The sequence below is a fragment of the Phoenix dactylifera genome, chromosome 4 (assembly GCF_051530095.1).
Source record: "Phoenix dactylifera cultivar Ajwa chromosome 4, Ajwa_hap1_PhDact_Kaust_v1.1, whole genome shotgun sequence".
Lineage (NCBI taxonomy): Eukaryota > Viridiplantae > Streptophyta > Magnoliopsida > Arecales > Arecaceae > Phoenix > Phoenix dactylifera.
Window position 1 is genome coordinate 33,694,501 of NC_143193.1, and position 24,529 is coordinate 33,719,029.

Below are 24,529 nucleotides of genomic sequence, written 5' to 3' on the forward strand. Positions count from 1 at the left end.
AGCAGCAGGTCTCGACGGCCCGAGACATTCGCGCCGCCGGGGCCGTTCTGGCGTAGGATTCAACGCGCTGGTCCCGCTATGCTGCATGGCACCGCCAGCCTCCGGACTCAGTTTATTTTCGTGGAAAAAAAATTATCCGAAGTGGAAAAGCCAAAAGCCAAAAAATTAAAAATAAATATTATCAAAAAATAAAAAAAGGGCAAAAAATAAAAGGGGTGCAACACGAGGACTTCCCAGGTGGTCACCCATCCTAGTGCTACTTTCGCCCAAGCACGCTTAACTGCGGAGTTCTGATGGGATCCGGTGCATTAGTGCCGGTATGATCGCACCGATGACAAGCCCTTCGAAACTCCTTTTTATGACAAAGCAGCCGGTCTCGACGGCCCGAGACATTCGTGCCGCCGGGGCCGTTCTGGCGTTGGATTCAACGCGCTGGTCCCGCTATGCTGCATGGCACCGCCAGTCTCCGGACTCAGTTTATTTTCGTGGAAAGAAAATTATCCGAAGTGGAAAAACCAAAAGCCGAAAAATTAAAAATAAATATTATCAAAAAATAAAAAAAGGGCAAAAAATAAAAGGGGTGCAACACGAGGACTTCCTGGGGGGTCACCCATCCTAGTACTACTCTCGCCCAAGCACGCTTAACTGCGGAGTTCTGATGGGATCCGGCGCATTAGTGCTGGTATGATCGCACCCATGACAAGCCCTTCGAAACTCCTTTTTATGACAAAGCAGCCGGTCTCGACGGCCCGAGACATTCGCGCCGCTGGGGCCGTTCTGGCGTAAAATTCAACGCGCTGGTCCCGCTATGCTGCACGGCACCGCCAGTCTCCGAACTCAGTTTATTTTCGGAGGAAAAAAATTATCCGGAGTGGAAAAGCCAAAAGCCGAAAAATTAAAAATAAATATTATCAAAAAATAAAAAAGCGGGCAAAAAATTAAAGGGGTGCAACACGAGGACTTCCCAGAGGGTCACCCATCCTAGTACTACTCTCGCCCAAGCATGCTTAACTGCGGAGTTCTGATGGAATCCGGTGCATTAGTGCTGGTATGATCGCACCCATGACATGCCCTTCGAAACTTCCTTTTATGATAAAGCAGCAGACCTCGACGGCCCGAGACATTCGTGCCGGCGGGGCCGTTCTGGCGTAGGATTCAACGCGCTGGTCCCGCTATACTGCATGGCACCGCTAGTCTTCGGACTCAGTTTATTTTCGGGGGAAAAAATTATCCGAAGAGGAAAAGCCGAAAGCCGAAAAATTAAAAATAAATATTATCAAAAAATAAAAAAGCGGGCAAAAAATAAAAGGGGTGCAACACGAGGACTTCCCAGGGGGTCAACCATCCTAGTACTACTCTCGCCCAAGCACGCTTAACTGCGGAGTTCTGATGGGATCCGGTGCATTAGTGCTGGTATGATCGCACCCATGTCAAGCCCTTCGAAACTCCCTTTTATGACAAAGCAGCAGGTCTCGACGGCCCGAGACATTCGCACCGCCGGGGCCGTTCTGGCGTAGGATTCAACGCGCTGGTCCCGCTATGCTGCATGGCACCGCCAGTCTCTGGACTCAGTTTATTTTCGGAGGAAAAAAATTATCCGGAGTGGAAAAGCCAAAAGCCGAAAAATTAAAAATAAATATTATCAAAAAATAAAAAAGCGGGCAAAAAATTAAAGGGGTGCAACACGAGGACTTCCCAGAGGGTCACCCATCCTAGTACTACTCTCGCCCAAGCATGCTTAACTGCGGAGTTCTGATGGAATCCGGTGCATTAGTGCTGGTATGATCGCACCCATGACATGCCCTTCGAAACTTCCTTTTATGACAAAGCAGCAGACCTCGACGGCCCGAGACATTCGCGCCGGCGGGGCCGTTCTGGCGTAGGATTCAACGCGCTGGTCCCGCTATGCTGCATGGCACCGCCAGTCGCCGGACTCAGTTTATTTTCGGGGGAAAAAATTATCCGAAGAGGAAAAGCCGAAATCCAAAAAATTAAAAATAAATATTATCAAAAAATGAAAAAGCGAGCAAAAAATAAAAGGGGTGCAACACGAGGACTTCCCATGGGGTCACCCATCCTAGTACTACTCTCGCCCAAGCACGCTTAACTGCGGAGTTCTGATGGGATCCGGTGCATTAGTGCTGGTATGATCGCACCCATGACAAGCCCTTCGAAACTCCCTTTTATGACAAAGCAGCAGGTCTCGACGGCCCGAGACATTCTTGCCGCCGGGGCCGTTCTGGCGTAGGATTCAACGCGCTGGTCCCGCTATGCTGCATGGCACCGCCAGCCTCCGGACTCAGTTTATTTTCGTGGAAAAAAAATTATCCGAAGTGGAAAAGCCAAAAGCCAAAAAATTAAAAATAAATATTATCAAAAAATAAAAAAAGGGCAAAAAATAAAAGGGGTGCAACACGAGGACTTCCCAGGTGGTCACCCATCCTAGTGCTACTTTCGCCCAAGCACGCTTAACTGCGGAGTTCTGATGGGATCCGGTGCATTAGTGCCGGTATGATCGCACCGATGACAAGCCCTTCGAAACTCCTTTTTATGACAAAGCAGCCGGTCTCGACGGCCCGAGACATTCGCGCCGCCGGGGCCGTTCTGGCGTTGGATTCAACGCGCTGGTCCCGCTATGCTGCATGGCACCGCCAGTCTCCGGACTCAGTTTATTTTCGTGGAAAAAAAATTATCCGAAGTGGAAAAACCAAAAGCCGAAAAATTAAAAATAAATATTATCAAAAAATAAAAAAAGGGCAAAAAATAAAAGGGGTGCAACACGAGGACTTCCTGGGGGGTCACCCATCCTAGTACTACTCTCGCCCAAGCACGCTTAACTGCGGAGTTCTGATGGGATCCGGCGCATTAGTGCTGGTATGATCGCACCCATGACAAGCCCTTCGAAACTCCTTTTTATGACAAAGCAGCCGGTCTCGACGGCCCGAGACATTCGCGCCGCTGGGGCCGTTCTGGCGTAAAATTCAACGCGCTGGTCCCGCTATGCTGCACGGCACCGCCAGTCTCCGAACTCAGTTTATTTTCGGAGGAAAAAAATTATCCGGAGTGGAAAAGCCGAAAGCCGAAAAATTAAAAATAAATATTATCAAAAAATAAAAAAGCGGGCAAAAAATTAAAGGGGTGCAACACGAGGACTTCCCAGAGGGTCACCCATCCTAGTACTACTCTCGCCCAAGCATGCTTAACTGCGGAGTTCTGATGGAATCCGGTGCATTAGTGCTGGTATGATCGCACCCATGACATGCCCTTCGAAACTTCCTTTTATGATAAAGCAGCAGACCTCGACGGCCCGAGACATTCGTGCCGGCGGGGCCGTTCTGGCGTAGGATTCAACGCGCTGGTCCCGCTATACTGCATGGCACCGCTAGTCTTCGGACTCAGTTTATTTTCGGGGGAAAAAATTATCCGAAGAGGAAAAGCCGAAAGCCGAAAAATTAAAAATAAATATTATCAAAAAATAAAAAAGCGGGCAAAAAATAAAAGGGGTGCAACACGAGGACTTCCCAGGGGGTCAACCATCCTAGTACTACTCTCGCCCAAGCACGCATAACTGCGGAGTTCTGATGGGATCCGGTGCATTAGTGCTGGTATGATCGCACCCATGTCAAGCCCTTCGAAACTCCCTTTTATGACAAAGCAGCAGGTCTCGACGGCCCGAGACATTCGCACCGCCGGGGCCGTTCTGGCGTAGGATTCAACGCGCTGGTCCCGCTATGCTGCATGGCACCGCCAGTCTCTGGACTCAGTTTATTTTCGGAGGAAAAAAATTATCCGGAGTGGAAAAGCCAAAAGCCGAAAAATTAAAAATAAATATTATCAAAAAATAAAAAAGCGGGCAAAAAATTAAAGGGGTGCAACACGAGGACTTCCCAGAGGGTCACCCATCCTAGTACTACTCTCGCCCAAGCATGCTTAACTGCGGAGTTCTGATGGAATCCGGTGCATTAGTGCTGGTATGATCGCACCCATGACATGCCCTTCGAAACTTCCTTTTATGACAAAGCAGCAGACCTCGACGGCCCGAGACATTCGCGCCGGCGGGGCCGTTCTGGCGTAGGATTCAACGCGCTGGTCCCGCTATGCTGCATGGCACCGCCAGTCGCCGGACTCAGTTTATTTTCGGGGGAAAAAATTATCCGAAGAGGAAAAGCCGAAATCCAAAAAATTAAAAATAAATATTATCAAAAAATGAAAAAGCGAGCAAAAAATAAAAGGGGTGCAACACGAGGACTTCCCATGGGGTCACCCATCCTAGTACTACTCTCGCCCAAGCACGCTTAACTGCGGAGTTCTGATGGGATCCGGTGCATTAGTGCTGGTATGATCGCACCCATGACAAGCCCTTCGAAACTCCCTTTTATGACAAAGCAGCAGGTCTCGACGGCCCGAGACATTCGCGCCGCCGGGGCCGTTCTGGCGTAGGATTCAACGCGCTGGTCCCGCTATGCTGCATGGCACCGCCAGCCTCCGGACTCAGTTTATTTTCGTGGAAAAAAAATTATCCGAAGTGGAAAAGCCAAAAGCCAAAAAATTAAAAATAAATATTATCAAAAAATAAAAAAAGGGCAAAAAATAAAAGGGGTGCAACACGAGGACTTCCCAGGTGGTCACCCATCCTAGTGCTACTTTCGCCCAAGCACGCTTAACTGCGGAGTTCTGATGGGATCCGGTGCATTAGTGCCGGTATGATCGCACCGATGACAAGCCCTTCGAAACTCCTTTTTATGACAAAGCAGCCGGTCTCGACGGCCCGAGACATTCGCGCCGCCGGGGCCGTTCTGGCGTTGGATTCAACGCGCTGGTCCCGCTATGCTGCATGGCACCGCCAGTCTCCGGACTCAGTTTATTTTCGTGGAAAAAAAATTATCCGAAGTGGAAAAATCAAAAGCCGAAAAATTAAAAATAAATATTATCAAAAAATAAAAAAAGGGCAAAAAATAAAAGGGGTGCAACACGAGGACTTCCTGGGGGGTCACCCATCCTAGTACTACTCTCGCCCAAGCACGCTTAACTGCGGAGTTCTGATGGGATCCGGCGCATTAGTGCTGGTATGATCGCACCCATGACAAGCCCTTCGAAACTCCTTTTTATGACAAAGCAGCCGGTCTCGACGGCCCGAGACATTCGCGCCGCTGGGGCCGTTCTGGCGTAAAATTCAACGCGCTGGTCCCGCTATGCTGCACGGCACCGCCAGTCTCCGAACTCAGTTTATTTTCGGAGGAAAAAAATTATCCGGAGTGGAAAAGCCAAAAGCCGAAAAATTAAAAATAAATATTATCAAAAAATAAAAAAGCGGGCAAAAAATTAAAGGGGTGCAACACGAGGACTTCCCAGAGGGTCACCCATCCTAGTACTACTCTCGCCCAAGCATGCTTAACTGCGGAGTTCTGATGGAATCCGGTGCATTAGTGCTGGTATGATCGCACCCATGACATGCCCTTCGAAACTTCCTTTTATGATAAAGCAGCAGACCTCGACGGCCCGAGACATTCGTGCCGGCGGGGCCGTTCTGGCGTAGGATTCAACGCGCTGGTCCCGCTATACTGCATGGCACCGCTAGTCTTCGGACTCAGTTTATTTTCGGGGGAAAAAATTATCCGAAGAGGAAAAGCCGAAAGCCGAAAAATTAAAAATAAATATTATCAAAAAATAAAAAAGCGGGCAAAAAATAAAAGGGGTGCAACACGAGGACTTCCCAGGGGGTCAACCATCCTAGTACTACTCTCGCCCAAGCACGCTTAACTGCGGAGTTCTGATGGGATCCGGTGCATTAGTGCTGGTATGATCGCACCCATGTCAAGCCCTTCGAAACTCCCTTTTATGACAAAGCAGCAGGTCTCGACGGCCCGAGACATTCGCACCGCCGGGGCCGTTCTGGCGTAGGATTCAACGCGCTGGTCCCGCTATGCTGCATGGCACCGCCAGTCTCTGGACTCAGTTTATTTTCGGAGGAAAAAAATTATCCGGAGTGGAAAAGCCAAAAGCCGAAAAATTAAAAATAAATATTATCAAAAAATAAAAAAGCGAGCAAAAAATTAAAGGGGTGCAACACGAGGACTTCCCAGAGGGTCACCCATCCTAGTACTACTCTCGCCCAAGCATGCTTAACTGCGGAGTTCTGATGGAATCCGGTGCATTAGTGCTGGTATGATCGCACCCATGACATGCCCTTCGAAACTTCCTTTTATGACAAAGCAGCAGACCTCGACGGCCCGAGACATTCGCGCCGGCGGGGCCGTTCTGGCGTAGGATTCAACGCGCTGGTCCCGCTATGCTGCATGGCACCGCCAGTCTCCGGACTCAGTTTATTTTTGGGGGAAAAAATTATCCGAAGAGGAAAAGCCGAAAGCCGAAAAATTAAAAATAAATATTATCAAAAAATAAAAAAGCGGGCAAAAAATTAAAGGGGTGCAACACGAGGACTTCCCAGAGGGTCACCCATCCTAGTACTACTCTCGCCCAAGCATGCTTAACTGCGGAGTTCTGATGGAATCCGGTGCATTAGTGCTGGTATGATCGCACCCATGACATGCCCTTCGAAACTTTCTTTTATGACAAAGCAGCAGACCTCGACGGCCCGAGACATTCGCGCCGGCGGGGCCGTTCTGGCGTAGGATTCAACGCGCTGGTCCCGCTATGCTGCATGGCACCGCCAGTCTCCGGACTCAGTTTATTTTCGGGAGAAAAAATTATCCGAAGAGGAAAAGCCGAAATCCGAAAAATTAAAAATAAATATTATCAAAAAATAAAAAAGCGGGCAAAAAATAAAAGGGGTGCAACATGAGGACTTCCCATGGGGTCACCCATCCTAGTACTACTCTCGCCCAAGCACGCTTAACTGCGGAGTTCTGATGGGATCCGGTGCGTTATTGCTGGTATGATCGCACCCATGACAAGCCCTTCGAAACTCCCTTTTATGACAAAGCAGCAGGTCTCGACGGCCCGAGCCATTCGCACCGCCGGGGCCGTTCTGGCGTAGGATTCAACGCGCTGGTCCCGCTATGCTGCATGGCACCGCCAGTCTTCGGACTCAGTTTATTTTCGGAGGAAAAAAATTATCCGAAGAGGAAAAGCCAAAAGCCGAAAAATTAAAAATAAATATTATCAAAAAATAAAAAAGCGGGCAAAAAATTAAAGGGGTGCAACACGAGGACTTCCCAGAGGGTCACCCATCCTAGTACTACTCTCGCCCAAGCATGCTTAACTGCGGAGTTCTGATGGAATCCGGTGCATTAGTGCTGGTATGATCGCACCCATGACATGCCCTTCGAAACTTCCTTTTATGACAAAGCAGCAGACCTCGACGGCCCGAGACATTCGCGCCGGCGGGGCCGTTCTGGCGTAGGATTCAACGCGCTGGTCCCGCTATGCTGCATGGCACCGCCAGTCTCCGGACTCAGTTTATTTTTGGGGGAAAAAATTATCCGAAGAGGAAAAGCCGAAAGCCGAAAAATTAAAAATAAATATTATCAAAAAATAAAAAAGCGGGCAAAAAATTAAAGGGGTGCAACACGAGGACTTCCCAGAGGGTCACCCATCCTAGTACTGCTCTCGCCCAAGCATGCTTAACTGCGGAGTTCTGATGGAATCCGGTGCATTAGTGCTGGTATGATCGCACCCATGACATGCCCTTCGAAACTTTCTTTTATGACAAAGCAGCAGACCTCGACGGCCCGAGACATTCGCGCCGGCGGGGCCGTTCTGGCGTAGGATTCAACGCGCTGGTCCCGCTATGCTGCATGGCACCGCCAGTCTCCGGACTCAGTTTATTTTCGGGAGAAAAAATTATCCGAAGAGGAAAAGCCGAAAGCCGAAAAATTAAAAATAAATATTATCAAAAAATAAAAAAGCGGGCAAAAAATAAAAGGGGTGCAACACGAGGACTTCCCAGGGGGTCAACCATCCTAGTACTACTCTCACCCATGCACGCATAACTGCGGAGTTCTGATGGGATCTGGTGCATTAGTGCTGGTGTGATCGCACCCATGACAAGCCCGTCGAAACTCCCTTTTATGACAAAGCAGCAGGTCTCGACGGCCCGAGACATTCGCACCGCCGGGGCCGTTCTGGCGTAGGATTCAACGCGCTGGTCCCGCTATGCTGCATGGCACCGCCAGTCTACAGACTCAGTTTATTTTCGGAGGAAAAAAATTATCCGAAGAGGAAAAGCCAAAAGCCGAAAAATTAAAAATAAATATTATCAAAAAATAAAAAAAGGGGCAAAAAATAAAAGGGGTGCAACACGAGGACTTCCCAGGTGGTCACCATCCTAGTGCTACTCTCGCCCAAGCACGCTTAACTGCGGAGTTTTGATGGGATCCGGTGCATTAGTGCTGGTATGACCGCACCCATGACAAGCCCTTCGAACTCCCTTTTATGACAAAGCAGCCGGTCTCGACGGCCCGAGACATTCGCGCCGCCGGGGCCGTTCTGGCGTAGGATTCAACGCGCTGGTCCCGCCATGCTGCATGGCACCGCCAGTCTCCGGACTCAGTTTATTTTCGTGGAAAAAAAATTATCCGAAGTGGAAAAGCCAAAAGCTGAAAAATTAAAAATAAATATTATCAAAAAATAAAAAAAGGGCAAAAAATAAAAGGGGTGCAACACGAGGACTTCCTGGGGGATCACCCATCCTAGTACTACTCTCGCCCAAGCACGCTTAACTGCGGAGTTCTGATGGGATCCGGCGCATTAGTGCTGGTATGATCGCACCCATGACAAGCCCTTCGAAACTCCTTTTTATGAGAAAGCAGCCGGTCTCGACGGCCCGAGACATTCGCGCTGCCGGGGCCGTTCTGGCGTAAAATTCAACGCGCTGGTCCCGCTATGCTGTATGGCACCGCCAGTCTCCGAACTCAGTTTATTTTCGGAAGAAAAAAATTATCCGGAGTGGAAAAGCCAAAAGCCGAAAAATTAAAAATAAATATTATCAAAAAATAAAAAAGCGGGCAAAAAATTAAAGGGGTGCAACACGAGGACTTCCCAGAGGGTCACCCATCGTAGTACTACTCTCGCCCAAGCATGCTTAACTGCGGAGTTCTGATGGAATCCGGTGCATTAGTGCTGGTATGATCGCACCCATGACAAGCCCTTCGAAACTCCCATTTATGACAAAGCAGCCGGTCTCGACGGCCCGAGACATTCGCGCCGCCGGGGCCGTTCTGGCGTAGGATTCAACGCGCTGGTCCCGCTATGCTGCATGGCACCGCCAGTCTCCGGACTCAGTTTATTTTCGTGGAAAAAAAATTATCCGAAGTGGAAGAGCCAAAAGCCGAAAAATTAAAAATAAATATTATCAAAAAATAAAAAAAGGGCAAAAAATAAAAGGGGTGCAACACGAGGACTTCCCAGGTGGTCACCCATCCTAGTGCTACTCTCGCCCAAGCACGCTTAACTGCGGAGTTCTGATGGGATCCGGCGCATTAGTGCCGGTATGAGCGCACCCATGACAAGCCCTTCGAAACTCCCTTTTATGACAAAGCAGCCGGTCTCGACGGCCCGAGACATTCGCGCCGCCGGGGCCGTTCTGGCGTTGGATTCAACGCGCTGGTCCCGCTATGCTGCATGGCACCGCCAGTCTCCGGACTCAGTTTATTTTCGTGGAAAAAAAATTATCCGAAGTGGAAAAACCAAAAGCCGAAAAATTAAAAATAAATATTATCAAAAAATAAAAAAAGGGCAAAAAATAAAAGGGGTGCAACACGAGGAGTTCTTGGGGGGTCACCCATCCTAGTACTACTCTCGCCCAAGCACGCTTAACTGCGGAGTTCTGATGGGATCCGACGCATTAGTGCTGGTATGATCGCACCCATGACAAGCCCTTCGAAACTCCTTTTTATGAGAAAGCAGCCGGTCTCGACGGCCCGAGACATTCGCGCTGCCGGGGCCGTTCTGGCGTAAAATTCAACGCGCTGGTCCCGCTATGCTGTATGGCACCGCCAGTCTCCGAACTCAGTTTATTTTCGGAAGAAAAAAATTATCCGGAGTGGAAAAGCCAAAAGCCGAAAAATTAAAAATAAATATTATCAAAAAATAAAAAAGCGGGCAAAAAATTAAAGGGGTGCAACACGAGGACTTCCCAGAGGGTCACCAATCGTAGTACTACTCTCGCCCAAGCATGCTTAACTGCGGAGTTCTGATGGAATCCGGTGCATTAGTGCTGGTATGATCGCACCCATGACAAGCCCTTCGAAACTCCCATTTATGACAAAGCAGCCGGTCTCGACGGCCCGAGACATTCGCGCCGCCGGGGCCGTTCTGGCGTAGGATTCAACGCGTTGGTCCCGCTATGCTGCATGGCACCGCCAGTCTCCGGACTCAGTTTATTTTCGTGGAAAAAAAATTATCCGAAGTGGAAGAGCCAAAAGCCGAAAAATTAAAAATAAATATTATCAAAAAATAAAAAAAGGGCAAAAAATAAAAGGGGTGCAACACGAGGACTTCCCAGGTGGTCACCCATCCTAGTGCTACTCTCGCCCAAGCACGCTTAACTGCGGAGTTCTGATGGGATCCGGTGCATTAGTGCCGGTATGATCGCACCCATGACAAGCCCTTCGAAACTCCCTTTTATGACAAAGCAGCCGGTCTCGACGGCCCGAGACATTCGCGCCGCCGGGGCCGTTCTGGCGTTGGATTCAACGCGCTGGTCCCGCTATGCTGCATGGCACCGCCAGTCTCCGGACTCAGTTTATTTTCGTGGAAAAAAAATTATCCGAAGTGGAAAAACCAAAAGCCGAAAAATTAAAAATAAATATTATCAAAAAATAAAAAAAGGGCAAAAAATAAAAGGGGTGCAACACGAGGAGTTCTTGGGGGGTCACCCATCCTAGTACTACTCTCGCCCAAGCACGCTTAACTGCGGAGTTCTGATGGGATCCGACGCATTAGTGCTGGTATGATCGCACCCATGACAAGCCCTTCGAAACTCCTTTTTATGACAAAGCAGCCGGTCTCGACGGCCCGAGACATTCGCGCCGCCGGGGCCGTTCTGGCGTAAAATTCAACGCGCTGGTCCCGCTATGCTGCACGGCACCGCCAGTCTCCGAACTCAGTTTATTTTCGGAGGAAAAAAATTATCCGGAGTGGAAAAGCCAAAAGCCGAAAAATTAAAAATAAATATTATCAAAAAATAAAAAAGCGGGCAAAAAATTAAAGGGGTGCAACACGAGGACTTCCCAGAGGGTCACCCATCCTAGTACTACTCTCGCCCAAGCATGCTTAACTGCGGAGTTCTGATGGAATCCGGTGCATTAGTGCTGGTATGATCGCACCCATGACATGCCCTTCGAAACTTCCTTTTATGACAAAGCAGCAGACCTCGACGGCCCGAGACATTCGCGCCGGCGGGGCTGTTCTGGCGTAGGATTCAACGCGCTGGTCCCGCTATACTGCAAGGCACCGCTAGTCTCCGGACTCAGTTTATTTTTGGAGGAAAAAATTATCCGAAGAGGAAAAGCCGAAAGCCGAAAAATTAAAAATAAATATTATCGAAAAATAAAAAAGCGGGCAAAAAATAAAAGGGGTGCAAGACGAGGACTTCCCAGGGGGTCAACCATCCTAGTACTACTCTCGCCCAAGCACGCTTAACTGCGGAGTTCTGATGGGATCCGGTGCATTAGTGCTGGTATGATCGCACCCATGTCAAGCCCTTCGAAACTCCCTTTTATGACAAAGCAGCAGGTCTCGACGGCCCGAGACATTCGCACCGCCGGGGCCGTTATGGCGTAGGATTCAACGCGCTGGTCCCGCTATGCTGCATGGCACTGCCAGTCTCTGGACTCAGTTTATTTTCGGAGGAAAAAAATTATCCGGAGTGGAAAAGCCAAAAGCCGAAAAATTAAAAATAAATATTATCAAAAAATAAAAAAGCGGGCAAAAAATTAAAGAGGTGCAACACGAGGACTTCCCAGAGGGTCACCCATCCTAGTACTACTCTCGCCCAAGCATGCTTAACTGCGGAGTTCTGATGGAATCCGGTGCATTAGTGCTGGTATGATCGCACCCATGACATGCCCTTCGAAACTTCCTTTTATGACAAAGCAGCAGACCTCGACGGCCCGAGACATTCGCGCCGGCGGGGTCGTTCTGGCGTAGGATTCAACACGCTGGTCCCGCTATGCTGCATGGCACCGCCAGTCTCCGGACTCAGTTTATTTTTGGGGGAAAAAATTATCCGAAGAGGAAAAGCCGAAAGCCGAAAAATTAAAAATAAATATTATCAAAAAATAAAAAAGCGGGCAAAAAATTAAAGGGGTGCAACACGAGGACTTCCCAGAGGGTCACCCATCCTAGTACTACTCTCGCCCAAGCATGCTTAACTGCGGAGTTCTGATGGAATCCGGTGCATTAGTGCTGGTATGATCGCACCCATGACATGCCCTTCGAAACTTCCTTTTATGACAAAGCAGCAGACCTCGACGGCCCGAGACATTCGCGCCGGCGGGGCCGTTCTGGCGTAGGATTCAACGCGCTGGTCCCGCTATGCTGCATGGCACCGCCAGTCTCCGGACTCAGTTTATTTTCGGGGGAAAAAATTATCCGAAGAGGAAAAGCCGAAATCCGAAAAATTAAAAATAAATATTATCAAAAAATAAAAAAGCGGGCAAAAAATAAAAGGGGTGCAACACGAGGACTTCCCATGGGGTCACCCATCCTAGTACTACTCTCGCCCAAGCACGCTTAACTGCGGAGTTCTGATGGGATCCGGTGCGTTAGTGCTGGTATGATCGCACCCATGATAAGCCCTTCGAAACTCCCTTTTATGACAAAGCAGCAGGTCTCGACGGCCCGAGACATTCGCACCGCCGGGGCCGTTCTGGCGTAGGATTCAACGCGCTGGTCCCGCTATGCTGCATGGCACCGCCAGTCTCTGGACTCAGTTTATTTTCGGAGGAAAAAAATTATCCGGAGTGGAAAAGCCAAAAGCCGAAAAATTAAAAATAAATATTATCAAAAAATAAAAAAGCGGGCAAAAAATTATAGGGGTGCAACACGAGGACTTCCCAGAGGGTCACCCATCCTGGTACTACTCTCGCCCAAGCATGCTTAACTGCGGAGTTCTGATGGAATCCGGTGCATTAGTGCTGGTATGATCGCACCCATGACATGCCCTTCGAAACTTTCTTTTATGACAAAGCAGCAGACCTCGACGGCCCGAGACATTCGCGCCGGCGGGGCCGTTCTGGCGTAGGATTCAACGCGCTGGTCCCGCTATGCTGCATGGCACCGCCAGACTCCGGACTCAGTTTATTTTCGGGGGAAAAAATTATCCGAAGAGGAAAAGCCGAAAGCCGAAAAATTAAAAATAAATATTATCAAAAAATAAAAAAGCGGGCAAAAAATTAAAGGGGTGCAACACGAGGACTTCCCAGAGGGTCACCCATCCTAGTACTACTCTCGCCCAAGCATGCTTAACTGCGGAGTTCTGATGGAATCCGGTGCATTAGTGCTGGTATGATCGCACCCATGACATGCCCTTCGAAACTTCCTTTTATGACAAAGCAGCAGACCTCGACGGCCCGAGACATTCGCGCCGGCGGGGCCGTTCTGGCGTAGGATTCAACGCGCTGGTCCCGCTATGCTGCATGGCACCGCCAGTCTCCGTACTCAGTTTATTTTCGGGGGAAAAAATTATCCGAAGAGGAAAAGCCGAAATCCAAAAAATTAAAAATAAATATTATCAAAAAATAAAAAAGCGGGCAAAAAATAAAAGGGGTGCAACACGAGGACTTCCTGGGGGGTCACCCATCCTAGTACTACTCTCGCCCAAGCACGCTTAACTGCGGAGTTCTGATGGGATCCGGCGCATTAGTGCTGGTATGATCGCACCCATGACAAGCCCTTCGAAACTCCTTTTTATGAGAAAGCAGCCGGTCTCGACGGCCCGAGACATTCGCGCTGCCGGGGCCGTTCTGGCGTAAAATTCAACGCGCTGGTCCCGCTATGCCGTATGGCACCGCCAGTCTCCGAACTCAGTTTATTTTCGGAGGAAAAAAATTATCCGGAGTGGAAAAGCCAAAAGCCGAAAAATTAAAAATAAATATTATCAAAAAATAAAAAAGCGGGCAAAAAATTAAAGGGGTGCAACACGAGGACTTCCCAGAGGGTCACCCATCGTAGTACTACTCTCGCCCAAGCATGCTTAACTGCGGAGTTCTGATGGAATCCGGTGCATTAGTGCTGGTATGATCGCACCCATGACAAGCCCTTCGAAACTCCCATTTATGACAAAGCAGCCGGTCTCGACGGCCCGAGACATTCGCACCGCCGGGGCCGTTCTGGCGTAGGATTCAACGCGCTGGTCCCGCTATGCTGCATGGCACCGCCAGTCTCCGGACTCAGTTTATTTTCGTGGAAAAAAAATTATCCGAAGTGGAAGAGCCAAAAGCCGAAAAATTAAAAATAAATATTATCAAAAAATAAAAAAAGGGCAAAAAATAAAAGGGGTGCAACACGAGGACTTCCCAGGTGGTCACCCATCCTAGTGCTACTCTCGCCCAAGCACGCTTAACTGCGGAGTTCTGATGGGATCCGGTGCATTAGTGCCGGTATGATCGCACCCATGACAAGCCCTTCGAAACTCCCTTTTATGACAAAGCAGCCGGTCTCGACGGCCCGAGACATTCGCGCCGCCGGGGCCGTTCTGGCGTTGGATTCAACGCGCTGGTCCCGCTATGCTGCATGGCACCGCCAGTCTCCGGACTCAGTTTATTTTCGTGGAAAAAAAATTATCCGAAGTGGAAAAACCAAAAGCCGAAAAATTAAAAATAAATATTATCAAAAAATAAAAAAAGGGCAAAAAATAAAAGGGGTGCAACACGAGGAGTTCTTGGGGGGTCACCCATCCTAGTACTACTCTCGCCCAAGCACGCTTAACTGCGGAGTTCTGATGGGATCCGGCGCATTAGTGCTGGTATGATCGCACCCATGACAAGCCCTTCGAAACTCCTTTTTATGACAAAGCAGCCGGTCTCGACGGCCCGAGACATTCGCGCCGCCGGGGCCGTTCTGGCGTAAAATTCAACGCGCTGGTCCCGCTATGCTGCACGGCACCGCCAGTCTCCGAACTCAGTTTATTTTCGGAGGAAAAAAATTATCCGGAGTGGAAAAGCCAAAAGCCGAAAAATTAAAAATAAATATTATCAAAAAATAAAAAAGCGGGCAAAAAATTAAAGGGGTGCAACACGAGGACTTCCCAGAGGGTCACCCATCCTAGTACTACTCTCGCCCAAGCATGCTTAACTGCGGAGTTCTGATGGAATCCGGTGCATTAGTGCTGGTATGATCGCACCCATGACATGCCCTTCGAAACTTCCTTTTATGACAAAGCAGCAGACCTCGACGGCCCGAGACATTCGCGCCGGCGGGGCTGTTCTGGCGTAGGATTCAACGCGCTGGTCCCGCTATACTGCAAGGCACCGCTAGTCTCCGGACTCAGTTTATTTTTGGAGGAAAAAATTATCCGAAGAGGAAAAGCCGAAAGCCGAAAAATTAAAAATAAATATTATCGAAAAATAAAAAAGCGGGCAAAAAATAAAAGGGGTGCAAGACGAGGACTTCCCAGGGGGTCAACCATCCTAGTACTACTCTCGCCCAAGCACGCTTAACTGCGGAGTTCTGATGGGATCCGGTGCATTAGTGCTGGTATGATCGCACCCATGTCAAGCCCTTCGAAACTCCCTTTTATGACAAAGCAGCAGGTCTCGACGGCCCGAGACATTCGCACCGCCGGGGCCGTTCTGGCGTAGGATTCAACGCGCTGGTCCCGCTATGCTGCATGGCACCGCCAGTCTCTGGACTCAGTTTATTTTCGGAGGAAAAAAATTATCCGGAGTGGAAAAGCCAAAAGCCGAAAAATTAAAAATAAATATTATCAAAAAATAAAAAAGCGGGCAAAAAATTAAAGAGGTGCAACACGAGGACTTCCCAGAGGGTCACCCATCCTAGTACTACTCTCGCCCAAGCATGCTTAACTGCGGAGTTCTGATGGAATCCGGTGCATTAGTGCTGGTATGATCGCACCCATGACATGCCCTTCGAAACTTCCTTTTATGACAAAGCAGCAGACCTCGACGGCCCGAGACATTCGCGCCGGCGGGGCCGTTCTGGCGTAGGATTCAACACGCTGGTCCCGCTATGCTGCATGGCACCGCCAGTCTCCGGACTCAGTTTATTTTTGGGGGAAAAAATTATCCGAAGAGGAAAAGCCGAAAGCCGAAAAATTAAAAATAAATATTATCAAAAAATAAAAAAGCGGGCAAAAAATTAAAGGGGTGCAACACGAGGACTTCCCAGAGGGTCACCCATCCTAGTACTACTCTCGCCCAAGCATGCTTAACTGCGGAGTTCTGATGGAATCCGGTGCATTAGTGCTGGTATGATCGCACCCATGACATGCCCTTCGAAACTTCCTTTTATGACAAAGCAGCAGACCTCGACGGCCCGAGACATTCGCGCCGGCGGGGCCGTTCTGGCGTAGGATTCAACGCGCTGGTCCCGCTATGCTGCATGGCACCGCCAGTCTCCGGACTCAGTTTATTTTCGGGGGAAAAAATTATCCGAAGAGGAAAAGCCGAAATCCGAAAAATTAAAAATAAATATTATCAAAAAATAAAAAAGCGGGCAAAAAATAAAAGGGGTGCAACACGAGGACTTCCCATGGGGTCACCCATCCTAGTACTACTCTCGCCCAAGCACGCTTAACTGCGGAGTTCTGATGGGATCCGGTGCGTTAGTGCTGGTATGATCGCACCCATGACAAGCCCTTCGAAACTCCCTTTTATGACAAAGCAGCAGGTCTCGACGGCCCGAGACATTCGCACCGCCGGGGCCGTTCTGGCGTAGGATTCAACGCGCTGGTCCCGCTATGCTGCATGGCACCGCCAGTCTCTGGACTCAGTTTATTTTCGGAGGAAAAAAATTATCCGGAGTGGAAAAGCCAAAAGCCGAAAAATTAAAAATAAATATTATCAAAAAATAAAAAAGCGGGCAAAAAATTATAGGGGTGCAACACGAGGACTTCCCAGAGGGTCACCCATCCTGGTACTACTCTCGCCCAAGCATGCTTAACTGCGGAGTTCTGATGGAATCCGGTGCATTAGTGCTGGTATGATCGCACCCATGACATGCCCTTCGAAACTTTCTTTTATGACAAAGCAGCAGACCTCGACGGCCCGAGACATTCGCGCCGGCGGGGCCGTTCTGGCGTAGGATTCAACGCGCTGGTCCCGCTATGCTGCATGGCACCGCCAGACTCCGGACTCAGTTTATTTTCGGGGGAAAAAATTATCCGAAGAGGAAAAGCCGAAAGCCGAAAAATTAAAAATAAATATTATCAAAAAATAAAAAAGCGGGCAAAAAATTAAAGGGGTGCAACACGAGGACTTCCCAGAGGGTCACCCATCCTAGTACTACTCTCGCCCAAGCATGCTTAACTGCGGAGTTCTGATGGAATCCGGTGCATTAGTGCTGGTATGATCGCACCCATGACATGCCCTTCGAAACTTCCTTTTATGACAAAGCAGCAGACCTCGACGGCCCGAGACATTCGCGCCGGCGGGGCCGTTCTGGCGTAGGATTCAACGCGCTGGTCCCGCTATGCTGCATGGCACCGCCAGTCTCCGGACTCAGTTTATTTTCGGGGGAAAAAATTATCCGAAGAGGAAAAGCCGAAAGCCGAAAAATTAAAAATAAATATTATCAAAAAATAAAAAAGCGGGCAAAAAATTAAAGGGGTGCAACACGAGGACTTCCCAGAGGGTCACCCATCCTAGTACTACTCTCGCCCAAGCATGCTTAACTGCGGAGTTCTGATGGAATCCGGTGCATTAGTGCTGGTATGATCGCACCCATGACATGCCCTTCGAAACTTCCTTTTATGACAAAGCAGCAGACCTCGACGGCCCGAGACATTCGCGCCGGCGGGGCCGTTCTGGCGTAGGATTCAACGCGCTGGTCCCGCTATGCTGCATGGCACCGCCAGTCTCCGGACTCAGTTTATTTTCGGGGGAAAAAATTATCCGAAGAGGAAAAGCCGAAATCCAAAAAATTAAAAATAAATATTATCAAAAAATAAAAAAGCGGGCAAAAAATAAAAGGGGTGCAACACGAGGACTTCCCATGGGGTCACCCATCCTAGTACTACTCTCGCCCAAGCACGCTTAACTGCGGAGTTCTGATGGGATCCGGTGCGTTAGTGCTGGTATGATCGCACCCATGACAAGCCCTTCGAAACTCCCTTTTATGACAAAGCAGCAGGTCTCGACGGCCCGAGACATTCGCACCGCCGGGGCCGTTCTGGCGTAGGATTCAACGCGCTGGTCCCGCTATGCTGCATGGCACCGCCAGTCTTCGGACTCAGTTTATTTTCGGAGGAAAAAAATTATCCGAAGAGGAAAAGCCAAAAGCCGAAAAATTAAAAATAAATATTATCAAAAAATAAAAAAGCGGGCAAAAAATTAAAGGGGTGCAACACGAGGACTTCCCAGAGGGTCACCCATCCTAGTACTACTCTCGCCCAAGCATGCTTAACTGCGGAGTTCTGATGGAATCCGGTGCATTAGTGCTGGTATGATCGCACCCATGACATGCCCTTCGAAACTTTCTTTTATGACAAAGCAGCAGACCTCGACGGCCCGAGACATTCGCGCCGGCGGGGCCGTTCTGGCGTAGGATTCAACGCGCTGGTCCCGCTATGCTGCATGGCACCGCCAGTCTCCGGACTCAGTTTATTTTCGGGGGAAAAAATTATCCGAAGAGGAAAAGCCGAAAGCCGAAAAATTAAAAATAAATATTATCAAAAAATAAAAAAGCGGGCAAAAAATTAAAGGGGTGCAACACGAGGACTTCCCAGAGGGTCACCCATCCTAGTACTACTCTCGCCCAAGCATGCTTAACTGCGGAGTTCTGATGGAATCCGGTGCATTAGTGCTGGTATGATCGCACCCATGACATGCCCTTCGAAACTTCCTTTTATGACAAAGCAGCAGACCTCGACGGCCCGAGACATTCGCGCCGGCGGGGCCGTTCTGGCGTAGGATTCAACGCGCTGGTCCCGCTATGCTGCATGGCACCGCCAGTCTCCGGACTCAGTTTATTTTCGGGGGAAAAAATTATCCGAAGAGGAAAAGCCGAAATCCAAAAAATTAAAAATAAATATTATCAAAAAATAAAAAAGCGGGCAAAAAATAAAAGGGGTGCAACACGAGGACTTCCCATGGGGTCACCCATCCTAGTACTACTCTCGCCCAAGCACGCTTAACTGCGGAGTTCTGATGGGATCCGGTGCGTTAGTGCTGGTATGATCGCACCCATGACAAGCCCTTCGAAACTCCCTTTTATGACAAAGCAGCAGGTCTCGACGGCCCGAGACATTCGCACCGCCGGGGCCGTTCTGGCGTAGGATTCAACGCGCTGGTCCCGCTATGCTGCATGGCACCGCCAGTCTTCGGACTCAGTTTATTTTCGGAGGAAAAAAATTATCCGAAGAGGAAAAGCCAAAAGCCGAAAAATTAAAAATAAATATTATCAAAAAATAAAAAAGCGGGCAAAAAATTAAAGGGGTGCAACACGAGGACTTCCCAGAGGGTCACCCATCCTAGTACTACTCTCGCCCAAGCATGCTTAACTGCGGAGTTCTGATGGAATCCGGTGCATTAGTGCTGGTATGATCGCACCCATGACATGCCCTTCGAAACTTTCTTTTATGACAAAGCAGCAGACCTCGACGGCCCGAGACATTCGCGCCGGCGGGGCCGTTCTGGCGTAGGATTCAACGCGCTGGTCCCGCTATGCTGCATGGCACCGCCAGTCTCCGGACTCAGTTTATTTTCGAGGGAAAAAATTATCCGAAGAGGAAAAGCCGAAAGCCGAAAAATTAAAAATAAATATTATCAAAAAATAAAAAAGCGGGCAAAAAATAAAAGGGGTGCAACACGAGGACTTCCCAGGGGGTCAACCATCCTAGTACTACTCTCACCCATGCTCGCTTAACTGCGGAGTTCTGATGGGATCCGGTGCATTAGTGCTGGTATGATCGCACCCATGACAAGCCCTTCGAAACTCCCTTTTATGACAAAGCAGCAGGTCTCGACGGCCCGAGACATTCGCACCGCCGGGGCCGTTCTGGCGTAGGATTCAACGCGCTGGTCCCGCTATGCTGCATGGCACCGCCAGTTTACGGACTCAGTTTATTTTCGGAGGAAAAAAATTATCCGAAGAGGAAAAGCCAAAAGCCGAAAAATTAAAAATAAATATTATCAAAAAATAAAAAAAGGGGCAAAAAATAAAAGGGGTGCAACACGAGGACTTCCCAGGTGGTCACCCATCCTAGTGCTACTCTCGCCCAAGCACGCTTAACTGCGGAGTTCTGATGGGATCCGGTGCATTAGTGCTGGTATGATCGCACCCATGACAAGCCCTTCGAACTCCCTTTTATGACAAAGCAGCCGGTCTCGACGGCCCGAGACATTCGCGCCGCCGGGGCCGTTCTGGCGTAGGATTCAACGCGCTGGTCCCGCTATGCTGCATGGCACCGTCAGTCTCCGGACTCAGTTTATTTTCGTGGAAAAAAAATTATCCGAAGTGGAAAAGCCAAAAGCTGAAAAATTAAAAATAAATATTATCAAAAAATAAAAAAAGGGCAAAAAATAAAAGGGGTGCAACACGAGGACTTCCTGGGGGGTCACCCATCCTAGTACTACTCTCGCCCAAGCACGCTTAACTGCGGAGTTCTGATGGGATCCGGCGCATTAGTGCTGGTATGATCGCACCCATGACAAGCCCTTCGAAACTCCTTTTTATGAGAAAGCAGCCGGTCTCGACGGCCCGAGACATTCGCGCCGCCGGGGCCGTTCTGGCGCAAAATTCAACGCGCTGGTCCCGCTATGCTGTATGGCACCGCCAGTCTCCGAACTCAGTTTATTTTCGGAGGAAAAAAATTATCCGGAGTGCAAAACCCAAAAGCCGAAAAATTAAAAATAAATATTATCAAAAAATAAAAAAGCGGGCAAAAAATAAAAGGGGTGCAACACGAGGACCTCCCAGGGGGTCACCCATCCTAGTATTACTCCCGCCCAAGCACGCTGAACTGCGGAGTTCTGATGGGATCCGGTGCATTAGTGCTGGTATGATCGCACCCATGACATTCCCTTCGAAACTCTCTTATATGACAAAGCAGCAGACCTCGACGGCCCGAGACATTCACGCCGCCGGGGCCGTTCTGGCGTAGGATTCAACGCGCTGGTCCCCCTATGCTGCATGGCACCGCCAGTCTCCGGACTCAGTTTATTTTCGGGGGAAAAATTATCCGAAGAGGAAAAGCCAAAAGCCGAAAAATTAAAAATAAATATTATCAAAAAATAAAAAAGCGGGCAAAAAATAAAAGGGGTGCAACACGAGGACATCCCAGGGGGTCACCCATGCTACTACTACTCTCGCCCAAGCACGCTTAACTGCAGAATTCTGACGGGATCCGGTGCATTAGTGCTGGTATGATCGCACCCATGACAAGCCCTTCGAAACTCCCTTTTATGACAAAGCTGCAGGTCTCGACGGCTCGAGACATTCGCACCGCCGGGGCCGTTCTGGCGTAGGATTCAACGCGCTGGTCCCGCAATGCTGCATGGCACCGCCAGTCTCCGGACTCAGTTTATTTTCGGAGGAAAAAAATTATCCGAAGCGGAAAAGCCAAAAGACGAAAAATTAAAAATAAATATTATCAAAAAATAAAAAAATGGGCAAAAAATAAAAGGGGTGCAACACGAGGACTTCCCAGGTGGTCACCCATCCAAGTGCTACTCTCGCCCAAGCACGCTTAACTGCGGAGTTCTGATGGGATCCGGTGCATTAGTGCTGGTATGATCGCACCCATGACAAGCCCTTCGAAACTCCCTTTTATGACAAAGCAGCCGGTCTCGACGGCCCGAGACATTCGCGCCGCCGGGGCCGTTCTGGCGTAGAATTCAACGCGCTGGTCCCGCTATGCTGCATGGCACCGCCAGTCTCCGAACTCAGTTTATTTTGGGAGGAAAAAAATTATCCGGAGTGGAAAAGCCAAAAGCCAAAAAATTAAAAATAAATATTATCAAAAAATAAAAAAGCGGGCAAAAAATTAAAGGGGTTCAACACGAGGACTTCCCAGAGGGTCACCCATCCTAGTACTACTCTCGCCCAAGCATGCTTAACTGCGGAGTTCTGATGGAATCCGGTGCATTAGTGCTGGTATGATCGCACTCATGACAAGCCCTTCGAAACTCCCTTTTATGACAAAGCAGCCGGTCTCGACGGCCCGAGACATTCGCGCCGCTGGGGCCGTTCTGGCGTAGAATTCAACGCGCTGGTCCCGCTATGCTGCATGGCACCGCCAGTCTCCGAACTCAGTTTATTTTGGGAGGAAAAAAATTATCCGGAGTGGAAAAGCCAAAAGCCGAAAAATTAAAAATAAATATTATCAAAGAATAAAAAAGCGGGCAAAAAATTAAAGGGGTGCAACACGAGGACTTCCCCGAGGGTCACCCATCCTAGTACTACTCTCGCCCAAGCATGCTTAACTGCGGAGTTCTGATGGAATCCGGTGCATTAGTGCTGGTATGATCGCACCCATGACATGCCCTTCGAAACTTCCTTTTATGACAAAGCAGCAGACCTCGACGGCCCGAGACATTCGTGCTGGCGGGGCCGTTCTGGCGTAGGATTCAACGCGCTGGTCCCGTTATGCTGCATGGCACCGCCAGTCTCCGGACTCAGTTTATTTTCGGGGGAAAAAATTGTCCGAAGAGAAAAAGCCAAAAGCCGAAAAATTAAAAATAAATATTATCAAAAAATAAAAAAGCGGGCAAAAAATAAAAGGGGTGCAACACGAGGACTTCCTAGGGGGTCACCCATCCTAGTACTACTCCCGCCCAAGCACGCTTAACTGCGGAGTTCTGATGGGATCCGGTGCATTAGTGCTGGTATGATCGCACCCATGACATTCCCTTCGAAACTCTCTTATATGACAAAGCAGCAGACCTCGACGGCCCGAGACATTCGCGCCGCCGGGGCCGTTCTGGTGTTGGATTCAACGCGCTGGTCCCGCTATGCTGAATGGCACCGCCAGTCTTCGGACTCAGTTTATTTTCGGGGAAAAAAAATTATCCGAAGAGGAAAAGCCAAAAGCCGAAAAATTAAAAATAAATATTATCAAAAAATAAAAAAAGGGCAAAAAATAAATGGGGTGCAACACGAGGACTTCCCGGGGGTCACCCATCCTAGTACTACTCTCGCCCAAGCACGCTTAACTGCGGAGTTCTGATGGGATCCGGTGCATTAGTGCTGGTATGATCGCACCCATGACAAGCCCTTCGAAACTCCTTTTTATGACAAAGCAGCCGGTCTCGACGGCCCGAGACATTCGCGCTGCCAGGGCTGTTCTGGCGTAGGATTCAACGCGCTGGTCCCGCTATGCTGCATGGCACCGCTAGTCTCCGGACTCAGTTTATTTTCGGAGGAAAAAAATTATCCGGAGTGGAAAAGCCAAAAGCCGAAGAATTAAAAATAAATATTATCAAAAAATAAAAAAGTGGGCAAAAAATTATAGGGGTGCAACACGAGGACTTCCCAGAGGGTCACCCATCCTGGTACTACTCTCGCCCAAGCATGCTTAACTGCGGAGTTCTGATGGAATCCGGTGCATTAGTGCTGGTATGATCGCACCCATGACATGCCCTTCGAAACTTTCTTTTATGACAAAGCAGCAGACCTCGACGGCCCGAGACATTCGCGCCGGCGGGGCCGTTCTGGCGTAGGATTCAACGCGCTGGTCCCGCTATGCTGCATGGCACCGCCAGACTCCGGACTCAGTTTATTTTCAGGGGAAAAAATTATCCGAAGAGGAAAAGCCGAAAGCCGAAAAATTAAAAATAAATATTATCAAAAAATAAAAAAGCGGGCAAAAAATAAAAGGGGTGCAACACGAGGACTTCCCATGGGGTCACCCATCCTAGTACTACTCTCGCCCAAGCACGCTTAACTGCGGAGTTCTGATGGGATCCGGTGCATTAGTGCAGGTATGATCGCACCCATGACAAGCCCTTCGAAACTTCCTTTTATGACAAAGCAGCAGGTCTCGACGGCCCGAGACATTCGCACCGTCGGGGCCGTTCTGGCGTAGGATTCAACGCGCTGGTCCCGCTATGCTGCATGGCACCGCCAGTCTCCGGACTCAGTTTATTTTCGGAGGAAAAAAATTATCTGAAGAGGAAAAGCCAAAAGCCGAAAAATTAAAAGTAAATATTACCAAAAGATAAAAAAAGGGGCAAAAAATAAAAGGGGTGCAACACGAGGACTTCCCAGGTGGTCACCCATCCTGGTGCTACTCTCGCCCAAGCACGCTTAACTGCGGAGTTCTGATGGGATCCGGTGCATTAGTGCTGGTATGATCGCACCCATGACAAGCCCTTCGAAACTCCTTTTTATGACAAAGCAGCCGGTCTCGACGGCCCGAGACATTCGCGCCGCCGGGGCCATTCTGGCG

At 49.2% G+C, this 24,529-nt stretch overlaps 59 non-coding genes and 8 pseudogenes across 59 annotated transcripts; all 67 read right to left on the bottom strand.

Moving 5' to 3' along the window:
* Positions 1-212: 212 nt before the first annotated feature.
* LOC149753818 (5S ribosomal RNA) lies at positions 213-331 on the bottom strand (annotated as a pseudogene).
* Positions 332-577: 246 nt separating this feature from the next.
* On the bottom strand, positions 578-696 carry LOC149753819 (5S ribosomal RNA). The gene has a single exon (XR_016405238.1). It is a non-coding gene; the product is annotated as a 5S ribosomal RNA (ribosomal RNA).
* A 247-nt stretch (positions 697-943) lies between these two features.
* On the bottom strand, positions 944-1,062 carry LOC149753820 (5S ribosomal RNA). Its single transcript, XR_016406050.1, has one exon. It is a non-coding gene; the product is annotated as a 5S ribosomal RNA (ribosomal RNA).
* A 246-nt stretch (positions 1,063-1,308) lies between these two features.
* LOC149753821 (5S ribosomal RNA) lies at positions 1,309-1,427 on the bottom strand. The gene has a single exon (XR_016401510.1). It is a non-coding gene; the product is annotated as a 5S ribosomal RNA (ribosomal RNA).
* A 247-nt stretch (positions 1,428-1,674) lies between these two features.
* On the bottom strand, positions 1,675-1,793 carry LOC149753822 (5S ribosomal RNA). The gene has a single exon (XR_016406051.1). It is a non-coding gene; the product is annotated as a 5S ribosomal RNA (ribosomal RNA).
* Positions 1,794-2,039: 246 nt separating this feature from the next.
* On the bottom strand, positions 2,040-2,158 carry LOC149753823 (5S ribosomal RNA). Its single transcript, XR_016412545.1, has one exon. It is a non-coding gene; the product is annotated as a 5S ribosomal RNA (ribosomal RNA).
* A 246-nt stretch (positions 2,159-2,404) lies between these two features.
* Positions 2,405-2,523, bottom strand: LOC149753824 (5S ribosomal RNA; annotated as a pseudogene).
* Positions 2,524-2,769: 246 nt separating this feature from the next.
* Positions 2,770-2,888, bottom strand: LOC149753825 (5S ribosomal RNA). The gene has a single exon (XR_016405240.1). It is a non-coding gene; the product is annotated as a 5S ribosomal RNA (ribosomal RNA).
* A 247-nt stretch (positions 2,889-3,135) lies between these two features.
* Positions 3,136-3,254, bottom strand: LOC149753826 (5S ribosomal RNA). Its single transcript, XR_016406053.1, has one exon. It is a non-coding gene; the product is annotated as a 5S ribosomal RNA (ribosomal RNA).
* A 246-nt stretch (positions 3,255-3,500) lies between these two features.
* LOC149753827 (5S ribosomal RNA) lies at positions 3,501-3,619 on the bottom strand. The gene has a single exon (XR_016406201.1). It is a non-coding gene; the product is annotated as a 5S ribosomal RNA (ribosomal RNA).
* Positions 3,620-3,866: 247 nt separating this feature from the next.
* On the bottom strand, positions 3,867-3,985 carry LOC149753828 (5S ribosomal RNA). Its single transcript, XR_016406054.1, has one exon. It is a non-coding gene; the product is annotated as a 5S ribosomal RNA (ribosomal RNA).
* Positions 3,986-4,231: 246 nt separating this feature from the next.
* On the bottom strand, positions 4,232-4,350 carry LOC149753829 (5S ribosomal RNA). The gene has a single exon (XR_016412547.1). It is a non-coding gene; the product is annotated as a 5S ribosomal RNA (ribosomal RNA).
* Positions 4,351-4,596: 246 nt separating this feature from the next.
* On the bottom strand, positions 4,597-4,715 carry LOC149753830 (5S ribosomal RNA; annotated as a pseudogene).
* A 246-nt stretch (positions 4,716-4,961) lies between these two features.
* On the bottom strand, positions 4,962-5,080 carry LOC149753831 (5S ribosomal RNA). Its single transcript, XR_016405241.1, has one exon. It is a non-coding gene; the product is annotated as a 5S ribosomal RNA (ribosomal RNA).
* A 247-nt stretch (positions 5,081-5,327) lies between these two features.
* LOC149753832 (5S ribosomal RNA) lies at positions 5,328-5,446 on the bottom strand. The gene has a single exon (XR_016406055.1). It is a non-coding gene; the product is annotated as a 5S ribosomal RNA (ribosomal RNA).
* Positions 5,447-5,692: 246 nt separating this feature from the next.
* On the bottom strand, positions 5,693-5,811 carry LOC149753833 (5S ribosomal RNA). The gene has a single exon (XR_016401511.1). It is a non-coding gene; the product is annotated as a 5S ribosomal RNA (ribosomal RNA).
* Positions 5,812-6,058: 247 nt separating this feature from the next.
* LOC149753834 (5S ribosomal RNA) lies at positions 6,059-6,177 on the bottom strand. Its single transcript, XR_016406056.1, has one exon. It is a non-coding gene; the product is annotated as a 5S ribosomal RNA (ribosomal RNA).
* A 246-nt stretch (positions 6,178-6,423) lies between these two features.
* LOC149753835 (5S ribosomal RNA) lies at positions 6,424-6,542 on the bottom strand. The gene has a single exon (XR_016406057.1). It is a non-coding gene; the product is annotated as a 5S ribosomal RNA (ribosomal RNA).
* A 246-nt stretch (positions 6,543-6,788) lies between these two features.
* Positions 6,789-6,907, bottom strand: LOC149753836 (5S ribosomal RNA). Its single transcript, XR_016407194.1, has one exon. It is a non-coding gene; the product is annotated as a 5S ribosomal RNA (ribosomal RNA).
* A 247-nt stretch (positions 6,908-7,154) lies between these two features.
* LOC149753837 (5S ribosomal RNA) lies at positions 7,155-7,273 on the bottom strand. Its single transcript, XR_016406059.1, has one exon. It is a non-coding gene; the product is annotated as a 5S ribosomal RNA (ribosomal RNA).
* A 246-nt stretch (positions 7,274-7,519) lies between these two features.
* Positions 7,520-7,638, bottom strand: LOC149753838 (5S ribosomal RNA). Its single transcript, XR_016407119.1, has one exon. It is a non-coding gene; the product is annotated as a 5S ribosomal RNA (ribosomal RNA).
* Positions 7,639-7,884: 246 nt separating this feature from the next.
* LOC149753839 (5S ribosomal RNA) lies at positions 7,885-8,003 on the bottom strand (annotated as a pseudogene).
* A 247-nt stretch (positions 8,004-8,250) lies between these two features.
* LOC149753840 (5S ribosomal RNA) lies at positions 8,251-8,368 on the bottom strand (annotated as a pseudogene).
* Positions 8,369-8,613: 245 nt separating this feature from the next.
* Positions 8,614-8,732, bottom strand: LOC149753841 (5S ribosomal RNA). The gene has a single exon (XR_016407675.1). It is a non-coding gene; the product is annotated as a 5S ribosomal RNA (ribosomal RNA).
* Positions 8,733-8,979: 247 nt separating this feature from the next.
* Positions 8,980-9,098, bottom strand: LOC149753842 (5S ribosomal RNA). Its single transcript, XR_016406428.1, has one exon. It is a non-coding gene; the product is annotated as a 5S ribosomal RNA (ribosomal RNA).
* Positions 9,099-9,344: 246 nt separating this feature from the next.
* Positions 9,345-9,463, bottom strand: LOC149753843 (5S ribosomal RNA). Its single transcript, XR_016408682.1, has one exon. It is a non-coding gene; the product is annotated as a 5S ribosomal RNA (ribosomal RNA).
* Positions 9,464-9,709: 246 nt separating this feature from the next.
* On the bottom strand, positions 9,710-9,828 carry LOC149753844 (5S ribosomal RNA). The gene has a single exon (XR_016407948.1). It is a non-coding gene; the product is annotated as a 5S ribosomal RNA (ribosomal RNA).
* Positions 9,829-10,075: 247 nt separating this feature from the next.
* Positions 10,076-10,194, bottom strand: LOC149753845 (5S ribosomal RNA; annotated as a pseudogene).
* Positions 10,195-10,440: 246 nt separating this feature from the next.
* On the bottom strand, positions 10,441-10,559 carry LOC149753846 (5S ribosomal RNA). The gene has a single exon (XR_016403996.1). It is a non-coding gene; the product is annotated as a 5S ribosomal RNA (ribosomal RNA).
* A 246-nt stretch (positions 10,560-10,805) lies between these two features.
* LOC149753847 (5S ribosomal RNA) lies at positions 10,806-10,924 on the bottom strand. Its single transcript, XR_016407949.1, has one exon. It is a non-coding gene; the product is annotated as a 5S ribosomal RNA (ribosomal RNA).
* A 247-nt stretch (positions 10,925-11,171) lies between these two features.
* Positions 11,172-11,290, bottom strand: LOC149753848 (5S ribosomal RNA). Its single transcript, XR_016406060.1, has one exon. It is a non-coding gene; the product is annotated as a 5S ribosomal RNA (ribosomal RNA).
* Positions 11,291-11,536: 246 nt separating this feature from the next.
* On the bottom strand, positions 11,537-11,655 carry LOC149753849 (5S ribosomal RNA). Its single transcript, XR_016404648.1, has one exon. It is a non-coding gene; the product is annotated as a 5S ribosomal RNA (ribosomal RNA).
* Positions 11,656-11,902: 247 nt separating this feature from the next.
* On the bottom strand, positions 11,903-12,021 carry LOC149753850 (5S ribosomal RNA). The gene has a single exon (XR_016407578.1). It is a non-coding gene; the product is annotated as a 5S ribosomal RNA (ribosomal RNA).
* A 246-nt stretch (positions 12,022-12,267) lies between these two features.
* On the bottom strand, positions 12,268-12,386 carry LOC149753851 (5S ribosomal RNA). The gene has a single exon (XR_016406061.1). It is a non-coding gene; the product is annotated as a 5S ribosomal RNA (ribosomal RNA).
* A 246-nt stretch (positions 12,387-12,632) lies between these two features.
* LOC149753852 (5S ribosomal RNA) lies at positions 12,633-12,751 on the bottom strand. Its single transcript, XR_016412691.1, has one exon. It is a non-coding gene; the product is annotated as a 5S ribosomal RNA (ribosomal RNA).
* A 247-nt stretch (positions 12,752-12,998) lies between these two features.
* LOC149753853 (5S ribosomal RNA) lies at positions 12,999-13,117 on the bottom strand. Its single transcript, XR_016406423.1, has one exon. It is a non-coding gene; the product is annotated as a 5S ribosomal RNA (ribosomal RNA).
* A 246-nt stretch (positions 13,118-13,363) lies between these two features.
* Positions 13,364-13,482, bottom strand: LOC149753854 (5S ribosomal RNA). Its single transcript, XR_016406062.1, has one exon. It is a non-coding gene; the product is annotated as a 5S ribosomal RNA (ribosomal RNA).
* A 246-nt stretch (positions 13,483-13,728) lies between these two features.
* Positions 13,729-13,847, bottom strand: LOC149753855 (5S ribosomal RNA). Its single transcript, XR_016405242.1, has one exon. It is a non-coding gene; the product is annotated as a 5S ribosomal RNA (ribosomal RNA).
* Positions 13,848-14,094: 247 nt separating this feature from the next.
* Positions 14,095-14,213, bottom strand: LOC149753856 (5S ribosomal RNA). The gene has a single exon (XR_016406429.1). It is a non-coding gene; the product is annotated as a 5S ribosomal RNA (ribosomal RNA).
* Positions 14,214-14,459: 246 nt separating this feature from the next.
* LOC149753857 (5S ribosomal RNA) lies at positions 14,460-14,578 on the bottom strand. Its single transcript, XR_016403997.1, has one exon. It is a non-coding gene; the product is annotated as a 5S ribosomal RNA (ribosomal RNA).
* Positions 14,579-14,824: 246 nt separating this feature from the next.
* Positions 14,825-14,943, bottom strand: LOC149753858 (5S ribosomal RNA). Its single transcript, XR_016405654.1, has one exon. It is a non-coding gene; the product is annotated as a 5S ribosomal RNA (ribosomal RNA).
* A 247-nt stretch (positions 14,944-15,190) lies between these two features.
* LOC149753859 (5S ribosomal RNA) lies at positions 15,191-15,309 on the bottom strand. Its single transcript, XR_016406063.1, has one exon. It is a non-coding gene; the product is annotated as a 5S ribosomal RNA (ribosomal RNA).
* A 246-nt stretch (positions 15,310-15,555) lies between these two features.
* Positions 15,556-15,674, bottom strand: LOC149753860 (5S ribosomal RNA). The gene has a single exon (XR_016404649.1). It is a non-coding gene; the product is annotated as a 5S ribosomal RNA (ribosomal RNA).
* A 247-nt stretch (positions 15,675-15,921) lies between these two features.
* Positions 15,922-16,040, bottom strand: LOC149753861 (5S ribosomal RNA). Its single transcript, XR_016407579.1, has one exon. It is a non-coding gene; the product is annotated as a 5S ribosomal RNA (ribosomal RNA).
* Positions 16,041-16,286: 246 nt separating this feature from the next.
* On the bottom strand, positions 16,287-16,405 carry LOC149753862 (5S ribosomal RNA). The gene has a single exon (XR_016406065.1). It is a non-coding gene; the product is annotated as a 5S ribosomal RNA (ribosomal RNA).
* Positions 16,406-16,651: 246 nt separating this feature from the next.
* On the bottom strand, positions 16,652-16,770 carry LOC149753863 (5S ribosomal RNA). The gene has a single exon (XR_016412692.1). It is a non-coding gene; the product is annotated as a 5S ribosomal RNA (ribosomal RNA).
* A 247-nt stretch (positions 16,771-17,017) lies between these two features.
* Positions 17,018-17,136, bottom strand: LOC149753864 (5S ribosomal RNA). Its single transcript, XR_016406425.1, has one exon. It is a non-coding gene; the product is annotated as a 5S ribosomal RNA (ribosomal RNA).
* A 246-nt stretch (positions 17,137-17,382) lies between these two features.
* LOC149753865 (5S ribosomal RNA) lies at positions 17,383-17,501 on the bottom strand. The gene has a single exon (XR_016406066.1). It is a non-coding gene; the product is annotated as a 5S ribosomal RNA (ribosomal RNA).
* Positions 17,502-17,747: 246 nt separating this feature from the next.
* LOC149753866 (5S ribosomal RNA) lies at positions 17,748-17,866 on the bottom strand. The gene has a single exon (XR_016406067.1). It is a non-coding gene; the product is annotated as a 5S ribosomal RNA (ribosomal RNA).
* Positions 17,867-18,112: 246 nt separating this feature from the next.
* On the bottom strand, positions 18,113-18,231 carry LOC149753867 (5S ribosomal RNA). Its single transcript, XR_016412693.1, has one exon. It is a non-coding gene; the product is annotated as a 5S ribosomal RNA (ribosomal RNA).
* A 247-nt stretch (positions 18,232-18,478) lies between these two features.
* Positions 18,479-18,597, bottom strand: LOC149753868 (5S ribosomal RNA). Its single transcript, XR_016406068.1, has one exon. It is a non-coding gene; the product is annotated as a 5S ribosomal RNA (ribosomal RNA).
* A 246-nt stretch (positions 18,598-18,843) lies between these two features.
* LOC149753869 (5S ribosomal RNA) lies at positions 18,844-18,962 on the bottom strand. The gene has a single exon (XR_016406069.1). It is a non-coding gene; the product is annotated as a 5S ribosomal RNA (ribosomal RNA).
* A 246-nt stretch (positions 18,963-19,208) lies between these two features.
* Positions 19,209-19,327, bottom strand: LOC149753870 (5S ribosomal RNA). The gene has a single exon (XR_016412694.1). It is a non-coding gene; the product is annotated as a 5S ribosomal RNA (ribosomal RNA).
* A 247-nt stretch (positions 19,328-19,574) lies between these two features.
* On the bottom strand, positions 19,575-19,693 carry LOC149753871 (5S ribosomal RNA). Its single transcript, XR_016406070.1, has one exon. It is a non-coding gene; the product is annotated as a 5S ribosomal RNA (ribosomal RNA).
* Positions 19,694-19,939: 246 nt separating this feature from the next.
* On the bottom strand, positions 19,940-20,058 carry LOC149753872 (5S ribosomal RNA). The gene has a single exon (XR_016408080.1). It is a non-coding gene; the product is annotated as a 5S ribosomal RNA (ribosomal RNA).
* A 247-nt stretch (positions 20,059-20,305) lies between these two features.
* On the bottom strand, positions 20,306-20,424 carry LOC149753873 (5S ribosomal RNA). The gene has a single exon (XR_016404053.1). It is a non-coding gene; the product is annotated as a 5S ribosomal RNA (ribosomal RNA).
* Positions 20,425-20,669: 245 nt separating this feature from the next.
* On the bottom strand, positions 20,670-20,788 carry LOC149753874 (5S ribosomal RNA). The gene has a single exon (XR_016405243.1). It is a non-coding gene; the product is annotated as a 5S ribosomal RNA (ribosomal RNA).
* A 247-nt stretch (positions 20,789-21,035) lies between these two features.
* On the bottom strand, positions 21,036-21,154 carry LOC149753875 (5S ribosomal RNA). The gene has a single exon (XR_016407762.1). It is a non-coding gene; the product is annotated as a 5S ribosomal RNA (ribosomal RNA).
* A 245-nt stretch (positions 21,155-21,399) lies between these two features.
* On the bottom strand, positions 21,400-21,518 carry LOC149753876 (5S ribosomal RNA; annotated as a pseudogene).
* Positions 21,519-21,765: 247 nt separating this feature from the next.
* LOC149753877 (5S ribosomal RNA) lies at positions 21,766-21,884 on the bottom strand. The gene has a single exon (XR_016404318.1). It is a non-coding gene; the product is annotated as a 5S ribosomal RNA (ribosomal RNA).
* Positions 21,885-22,131: 247 nt separating this feature from the next.
* LOC149753878 (5S ribosomal RNA) lies at positions 22,132-22,250 on the bottom strand (annotated as a pseudogene).
* A 247-nt stretch (positions 22,251-22,497) lies between these two features.
* Positions 22,498-22,616, bottom strand: LOC149753879 (5S ribosomal RNA). The gene has a single exon (XR_016407845.1). It is a non-coding gene; the product is annotated as a 5S ribosomal RNA (ribosomal RNA).
* Positions 22,617-22,862: 246 nt separating this feature from the next.
* On the bottom strand, positions 22,863-22,981 carry LOC149753880 (5S ribosomal RNA). The gene has a single exon (XR_016401675.1). It is a non-coding gene; the product is annotated as a 5S ribosomal RNA (ribosomal RNA).
* A 246-nt stretch (positions 22,982-23,227) lies between these two features.
* On the bottom strand, positions 23,228-23,345 carry LOC149753881 (5S ribosomal RNA). Its single transcript, XR_016404502.1, has one exon. It is a non-coding gene; the product is annotated as a 5S ribosomal RNA (ribosomal RNA).
* A 247-nt stretch (positions 23,346-23,592) lies between these two features.
* On the bottom strand, positions 23,593-23,711 carry LOC149753882 (5S ribosomal RNA). The gene has a single exon (XR_016406426.1). It is a non-coding gene; the product is annotated as a 5S ribosomal RNA (ribosomal RNA).
* A 246-nt stretch (positions 23,712-23,957) lies between these two features.
* LOC149753883 (5S ribosomal RNA) lies at positions 23,958-24,076 on the bottom strand. The gene has a single exon (XR_016413054.1). It is a non-coding gene; the product is annotated as a 5S ribosomal RNA (ribosomal RNA).
* A 247-nt stretch (positions 24,077-24,323) lies between these two features.
* LOC149753884 (5S ribosomal RNA) lies at positions 24,324-24,442 on the bottom strand. Its single transcript, XR_016404546.1, has one exon. It is a non-coding gene; the product is annotated as a 5S ribosomal RNA (ribosomal RNA).
* Between the last annotated feature and the right edge of the window lie 87 nt (positions 24,443-24,529).